The 8,406-nt window shown below is 36.8% G+C and overlaps 1 long non-coding RNA gene across 1 annotated transcript; it reads right to left on the bottom strand.

Annotated features, from left to right (window-relative positions):
* Positions 1-212: 212 nt before the first annotated feature.
* Positions 213-4,471, bottom strand: LOC309381602. Its single transcript, XR_014173574.1, has 3 exons — positions 4,178-4,471; positions 1,268-1,329; positions 213-677 (listed from the first exon to the last, which is right to left on the bottom strand). It is a non-coding gene; the product is annotated as an uncharacterized lncRNA (long non-coding RNA).
* Between the last annotated feature and the right edge of the window lie 3,935 nt (positions 4,472-8,406).

The following is an 8,406-nucleotide window of genomic DNA, read 5'->3' as shown; positions in this document are numbered from 1 at the left end:
ATATATATACATACATACATACATACATACATACATACATACATACATATATATATATATATATAATGTTCAAACATATAACTATTATTTATTTGTTTGCTAATTACAAAGTAAATCTATTGTGTTTCATATAAGCAGCAAACCATCTTATTGTGATATAGATCTCATGAAAGTTTATACGTAATAAACTGGTTTATCTATAATATATTGGTTTAATAACATGACAATAGCTGTATAAATAATAAAGGATTTGCAATATTCTTTTATAATTTAGATTGCTTAAAAATCAACAGTGAAGAAGTGGGCAAAATATTTTATGAAGCATCCCCCAATCCCTGTTCCCCATTGTTCCCTTAGAAGGCATAAAAATCCATGTATTTTTATATCAAGGAATTTGCTGTTCTTATAATTATAATGAAGCAATATAATAATTGCTTTCCTCAGCACAGATGTTACCTGAAGAGAAATGCAATGAGATTATTTGGAAGGGGAAAAAAAGAACCCTGTATGCACCCACCTCATCTTTTTTTCAGCCAAAGAAAAAAACTTTAGGCACTTTAGCCTGAAAGAAAGCCTTGAGTCACCCAACAAGCTCAGGCAGGTTGATATAATAATAGGACAAGTTTATTGCAGTTCTGGAGCCCAATGTTTACCCTCTTCAGGAAAATACATTGAAGCTGGAAGAAAATAAATTAGTTTTAGCATTAGATGAAAGTAATAAGTATTTTTATACAATCAAGGCATATATTTTCATAAACTTTAATTCATTCTTCCTTTGCTAGTTTTTATCTAAGAGATTTAGTGCTTGTTGAACATGTTGATTCTCAGTTTATGTGGGGCATAAACTGGTGAATTCTCATTTCACCTATTTCTTTTTTGTCTCCCTAAGATACAAACCCATAGACAAAGTCAGACAACTTTTGTAATCAATACATTAAATTAATTCTATATCCAGGCACATATTGGCTGGATTTACAGCTCATATTGTGCACTTTGTTTGGTTAAATTAGGGAATTAGATCAATGGTATTTAATATTGTCCCAAATATGTCATAGGAATTTTTTCAGCTGTTCCCATGACACGTAAATTCGACCCTATGCCACAAATAGGATTAAGTTCTCCTTACCAAGTATCAGTGTTAAAATAGCATTTTCCTTTTCCATGGCACCATCTGGAACAGCCTCAAGGTGTCTTCTAATGTTAGAAGATAACTTGAGTGCCTTAAAACAGAGACAAAAGATGTGGAATGTGGCAGTAGATTTCTTACCAGTATAGTTTTTGGCTGGGATGGGTGGATACCACTTCAATTCATTCAAGTAAGGTAAGGTTCTACATTTAGGGAAGAAAAACAAAATGTATATTTTATGTGGTACCTCGCTCAATAGTAGTAACTGTGAGAGGAATCTTGGAGCGGCCCAATATCTGGAAATCTGATGCTGATTGAGAAAACGTTTACATATTTCAGATTTATAGTGCAGTAACCGTGCTACTCTTGTATAGTATATGAGCTTAAACATGTCTAGGCAATTATATAAAACTACAAGAAATTGTCTTGGAAGCACTGTTTCTTTCGGAATGAAACTGGGAACACTTTTGATCTACTCTTTCGATTCATGTTTGGCAGTCAGTGGAGAAGGAGTGGCAGATAAAATGACTTTGTTGTCCAGTTCATATACAGAAGGCTTATGGTTGTTGGCCTTGTCTGAACTATAATGTTCAGTCAAAACCGAATGGTATATTTTATAGCTGTCCTCTTGACAGCTTTTGTCTGAAGGCTTTGTAGATTTTTTTTAAATGACAGAAGAAGGCTAAACTATGTCCTGTTGCACCTGCAGCCATAGGCTATAATTATCTGCACTTTTAAACAATGCCTTATGGGAACCATTTATCCAGCATGTTGCTGCCAAATCCTGTTCCTCTTACAATTATAGGAAAAAATATGAGGCAGGTTTCCATAACAGATGTGTCTAAGCATATTCTTTTCACTGTACTTTCAGTTTATTAGTACAAAATCAGTTTTGAGATTCAAATAATTCATGCAAAATGAATGATGTATATCACAGTAAAAATAGTTATTGGAAAATATTTTCAAATAATTAGTGCTTTTGCCAGTTATTACAAATAATATGCGATAAACATAGCTACATTTACAATGTTAATATAAAATTGTAGTCAGTAAATCTAGTCAGTCAATTCATTCATTATGGTTCAATTTAAGGTCCATGCATACAAAATAATCCAAGATTGCAGATCTGTATATTGACGTCTTCTAACCCCAAAAGAAATCCCTGATTTCTAAGTAAACATTATAGGATTTTAGTTTTGTAAGTCACAAGACTAAACTGAATAGACTTACATGTGAATAAAGTTGAGGAATTGGCTATATGTCTATTGTTCATCCTTGCCATATTAGAACCATTTTATTGCAACCCAGACTAGTCTGCCAATAGATAAATATAACCTATCACCACCTATTTCTTAATTTCATAACACAATTAACATAGTTTCAAACTGCGAAACTGTGAGTATCCTAGACCAAGCCAAGTTCAAAAACTCCTGACAATTCCAGCCATCAATAGGCACACAGAGAGATAAACAACATCTACATACCACTCAGAAGAAACAACCAAAATGCAAAAAAGAAACAAATAAACAAAAACACACCAAACCCTTTCTCATTAGCAATCAGCACCCATGTGAGAAGAAATTAACACCCAGATTAACACTAGACCAACAATCAAGAAGCAAACATTATGCTAAACAAGGTAATAGTAAACCACAAAGAAAGCTCCAACCAACACTGTGACAAAATAAGCCACTAGCATAAAATAAAATGTTATAAAATAGGAGCAAATCGCCTCCCTACTAGCACTGATAATGTTACCTAGTTTGATAATGAAGCATCTGCAAGAAAACTACCAAGCTCAGAAACATCAAGGACTCTCCAAAATTATTTCAGTTAAATGCTTTTTCAAACTCAAATTATTTTGCTTTGGGATATGCTTGTTCAGAATGTTCAGAAATGTGGAGCGAAAGAGAGAACATAATTAATGGAGACATAACCATTTTTCTTTTCCCACTGCTGAATTTGGATAAGCTAAGATATGCAGTATAATCTGAGGGACCGTCTCTTGCCGGTCACATCTACCTGACCCATCAGAGTGGGGAGGCAGGCCCTATCCCTAAGGGAAATACATCTGGTGGGACCCAGAAGAAGGGCCTTCTCCATGGTGGCTCCTTTTTTTTTGCAACATCATTCCCCCAGAAATTAGAATGGACCCCACTCTAATAGTCTTCCAGAAGGCGCTGAAGACCTGGTTCTGCCAGCTGGCCTGGGGAACCCAGGGTGGGATAGACCCCATTAAATGGCTTGTGTGATCTGCTGTCCCCAGGGTAGGGAGTGATTTTGCTGCATTGTACTATATTAATTTATTTGATTCTTTTTGTTGATTTTTATTGTTTTAAATGTGGTGCTATATTTTGTAAGCCACCTTGAGTTGCAATGGGTGAATAGGTGGCAATATAAATTCAAGAAAGAAGGAAGGAAGTGTTGCAGAAAATAACAAGACGTCTCGGGATCAAGAAGTTTATTGGCAGCCAGGTTCAGAAAAGCTAGTCAAATGCAACTTCTGAACAACCCTTCTCATGGAAGCATGCATTCTTATACGTTCTCCAAAGCAGCGCAACACGGAAACATGTAACCCATTTCTTATTGGTTATCTTGAGAAAAGAAGCCTTATAAGTATATACTGTCTTACTTCTCCTTTTGTCTTGGGCCATAGGTACTGGTTACGTGGCTTTGTAAGAACTTTAGCTGAACTCTGTGGTTTTGGGGCTTTTGACATTTTCTGTTTTTGTACATGTCTTAAAAGCAGGTCTTTATATCTTCCTTCTGCCACGTGTCACTTTTATATTTTAATTCACATTCTATCCTGCTTTAGAAGGAAGGAAAGAAAGAAAATTGAAGGGGCCTTGTGAAACAGTTAATTTCACTAAGGTGCATCCCAAATCAGAACTTTAGGTCATCACAAAAAATGAAAACACATATATTTTAATTATTTAAGAACAAGGTATTTAAAGTGGAAAAACACAATTTATTTTCAAATGAGTTTTACTTTTTTATTTACCTTTTTATCTGACTCACTTAATCTCTTTCATAGATTATAATATAGCCTACCCTGCAAATGTTGATCAAGATTCCTAGTCATCCAGGCAGATTTGCCTGAAAGTGGAGTCATGGCAACTGGACTCCCCTCCTCCCACTTTTTTTTTTATTGAGGCATTTTGCTGTTCATCCAAGTATCTTCTTCAAACTGTGAAGGCTCCTTTCATATGTGGATGAAAATACCAGAATCTATGGAGCTCTGATTGCTGTATCTATTATAAGTTTATAGAAACATGTTTCTTGCTTCAAAATAGAAGCAATTCACCATCGATTTCGAGCAATCATGTTCAAATGAGGCTCCAGGGAATATAAAATGTAAATTTTACATGTAAAAAGAAGGCTCAGCAGTTGCAGCATGCAATTTTGCTTTATAGGATGACATAATATCAACCTATAAGGTCAAGGTGAACTTATGTAAATATGCAAGTTAAATTGTAATGAGAGGACAAATCAATTTTCACCAGCTGCTTTTTTTTTCTGTGCTTATGTATATGGCAGAAAGTGCCCAAACATAGAAAAATGACAATTGATTTAAGGAGGTCCTAAAAATGTCTCCTTTGAATGTAGATTATTGTATCATATCTCTTAGGTACACAGTTAGGTGGCAAACAAGTAAATGAAGTCCTCAGCCTATTTGTAAACAAGTCTGACTTTACATGTAAAGACCTAAGTGATACTGATATTACTAATTTTCCAATTTTGTGCAAAAATATCTGAATAAAAATTCAATTGAAGTAAGCTTTACTTAGAAGATAACTGGTAGACTACTGTGCTTAAAATAACTTACATAATTCACTGTTCATTCAGATCAGATTCGATGTAGTTTGTCCAAGTCAAAGTATTTGCGCTGATAATGTATGTCTGTTATTCACAAAGGAGTACATTTCACTGAACTCAGCGTTAAATTTTGGGTTAGTATGTGAATTTGGCTTCACTTCCAAGCGGACACAGGTTTCATTATAAGAGATTTTCAAGGAGAAACAACCCAACCTATAATATTGCATATACAGTATCTCCTTTTAATATGAAATATTTATAGGAAACTTTGTTATCCTTATGAACTAAACACAATAATTCAGTCCCTTCTCTAATGTTAGATAGAACAAATGCAAATGTTTGTGTGCAGTCTTTGATGCAGTTCGAAAAGCTATACTTTACTGAGATTTTACTCTTCTTTTGGCCAGCCTAATACTATTTCATTTTCTGGTTCCATTATCTTTTCTAGGTTAATATTTGTGTTGCTATGTCAAGGTTTGCTATAGCAAGGTTTCCAATATTATTAAAAGATTCAAAAGAAAGGTGGAAAGGTGGAAACATTCCAGGATTCTCCGCAGAATAGAATAAAGAGGAAATTATAATACTATGGGAAGTTTAAAAAGAAAGGAAGGAAATCAGCACAGTCCTATATACATTTTATATGCTAATATGCTATACTGGTGATGACGAACCTATGGCATGTCTGCCACAGGTGGCATGTGGAGCCCTATTTGCCAGGACAGAAGCCCTCACTCATTTTCACCCTCCCCAAGCTTCAGGAAAGCCGTTTGAACTTCTGATTGTGCCATTGGGCCATTTTTCACCCTCCTTAGGCTCCGGAGGCTTTCCTGAAGCCTGGGGAGGGTGAAAAATGGTCCAACGCAAACTGGAAGTAAGTTCCCAAACTTCTGGTTGAGCTGTTGGGCCATTTTTTGTCCTTAGGTTTCAGGAAATCATCGGAGCCTGGGGAGGGCGAAAATTCCCACCATCCCCCGTGGGGAGGTGCACACATGTGTGTGGGGTCATATACACATGTGCATGTGGGGGGTTGTGCATGCATGCACAGCTGGGTAGGCACGCATGGGTGCAATACAGGACGCACACAATTTTGGCACACTTTTAGAAAAAGGTTAGCCATCACTGTGCTATACTATTTCCTATAATTGAAAAAAAAAGCAAATAAGGAGAATGAAATAAACAAATAGAAACCTTGTGAAGGATCTGAAAATAACAATTATTCCACATTATAGTTTCCTGTGTTGGTTTTTTGAAAATAAAAGGAAACATGACAGACCAAGCTTAATATTGGCTATAATTATATAAATATTTCTATAATTAGGTTTTCTTTAATCATTTTAGTACAAAATAATTGCAGTTGTACTAAAAAATGATTGACATTTTCCCAATGTTAAAAATTCTTAATATTTTTCTTTGAATGAAAATAAAGAACATAGATTATATCAGAGAAAAAGATAGGAGCCTTTATATTAATATTTCTTAACCTTGGCAACTTTAAGATGTGTGGACTTCAACCTCCAGAATTGCTCAGCAAGCACAGAATCGAAGTCCCCATATCTTCTCCCAAGCAGAAACACTGTGTTAGATATTGATTCCAGTTCACAGCAACTTAGTGAACTATTATATGGAGGTATTCATAGGTGGTTTTGCATTCAAGTTTGGTAGTGAAAATATAGTCTATAGCAGTGATGGCGAACCTATGGCACGCGTGCCACAAGTGGCACGCGGAGCCATTTGTCAGGGCACGCGAGGCGCTGCCCTGTCAGCTGGCCAGCGCGCATGCGCGCGCTGGCTAGCTGAGTTCACCTTTTTAAAAGCTATTTTTCGCCTTCCCCAGGCTCCAGAGGCTTTATAGGAGCCTGGGGAGGGCGAAAAGAGCCCCCCCGCCCCCCCGGAGGCTTCAGGGACCGTCCGGAGGCTTCTCTGAAGCCTTCGGAGCGCTTAAAACCACCCTCCGAGCAAACCGGAAGTGACTTTCGGGTTGCTCAGAGGGTTGTTTTAAGCATTCCGAAGGCTTCAGGGAAGCCTCCGGACAGTCCCTGAAGCCTCTGGAGGGCCTCCGGGGGGGAGGGGAGGCTCTTTTCGCCCTCCCCGGGCCCCTATAAAGTCTCTGGAGCCTGGGGAGGGCAAAAAAAGCATGTAAAAATGGGGGGGTCGCACGTTGTGTGCGCATGGGCACTGGGGGGGGTCGCGCATTGCATTAAGGGTGCGGCACGCCTGCACACGACCCCCCTACGCTCCCCCCACTTGCGGCACACGAGCCAAAAAAGGTTCGCCATCGCTGGTCTATAGGTTTTTTTCTGGTTTTTTACAAAGTATATTGGTCAAATGTACTTGTCACAATAAACCAGGAACCATAAGTTATAAACCATATTGTTTGAGTTAACAGTGGCTTACTAAAACAAAACCACACCACATTATTACAATGAAATGAGAAAGCTTGGACACTGGTGTTTTCAGAATGTATTCTGGTTTCCATCTACATTTTCATCAAGGAATTAGAAGTCATAGGAATCTGTTCTGTCAGACAAGTTGATACACAACCCTTTGAAGGTGTTTTAACTGTTATGAATATTTCAAGTAATGCAATATGATGAGCAACTGTCTACCACACCAAAAGATTAATTGGTTAATCAGATTTAAATAAATCTACATAATGCCATAACCATTACTGATACCTTTTCTGAATAATTTAATTGCTGTTTTGATATATTGCTGTTTTTACTGCTTAATCTGTTAGATGCCTTGATTTTTGCCCCCAGAAACATAGATCTAATTATTATATGTTAGTAATTAATGTGAGAACCAGTTTGATATGGTGGTTAAGGTATTGGGCTAGAAACTGGAAGTCCTAATCAAGCCTTTGGAAGGCCTATTCACTGGCCTGGAGCCAATCACTCTTTCTCAGGCCTAGGAAGAAAGCAAACAGCAAAACATCTCTGAAAACCTTGCCAAGAAAGGTGCAGGAGCTTGTCAAGATAGTCTCCAAGAATCAGATGTAATTGAACGAAAGAAAAAAAACCAATATTAATATAATTCGTAAATAGTTCCATTCCTTTAAAAGTAATTACTACAATAGGATGATGATTCCCCCCCCCCCCATTTTTTTCAACACCACAACAGAAGCAAAATAATGTTTTAAAACATTTGCCTTTTAGAAATGGATTACAATTTAAGGCATAAATCATGCCTTAAATCAAAATTTAGGTGATATATCTCTTAAACTGATCAAGTTCTGCAGTATTATTGAATATTTCATACAACAGGAAGCTAGTTGCCTTTTTACAGTTGCAGCCTTTTTCAAACACCATTCCCTTAGATAGTGATAACTGCTTAAATTAATAAATTTAAGAAAACCAGCTTTATTTAAAGCCTTTTTATGCACCTGTGATTTCTGAAGGCAGAGTATGACCATTTTATTCTAACTCATTATCCTTTCCTGCATTCCAGGATAACAATTGAAAACT

This window comes from Natrix helvetica (genome assembly GCF_964273705.1).
Source record: "Natrix helvetica genome assembly, chromosome: Z".
Lineage (NCBI taxonomy): Eukaryota > Metazoa > Chordata > Lepidosauria > Squamata > Natricidae > Natrix > Natrix helvetica.
This window is presented reverse-complemented; position numbering and strand designations above follow the sequence as displayed.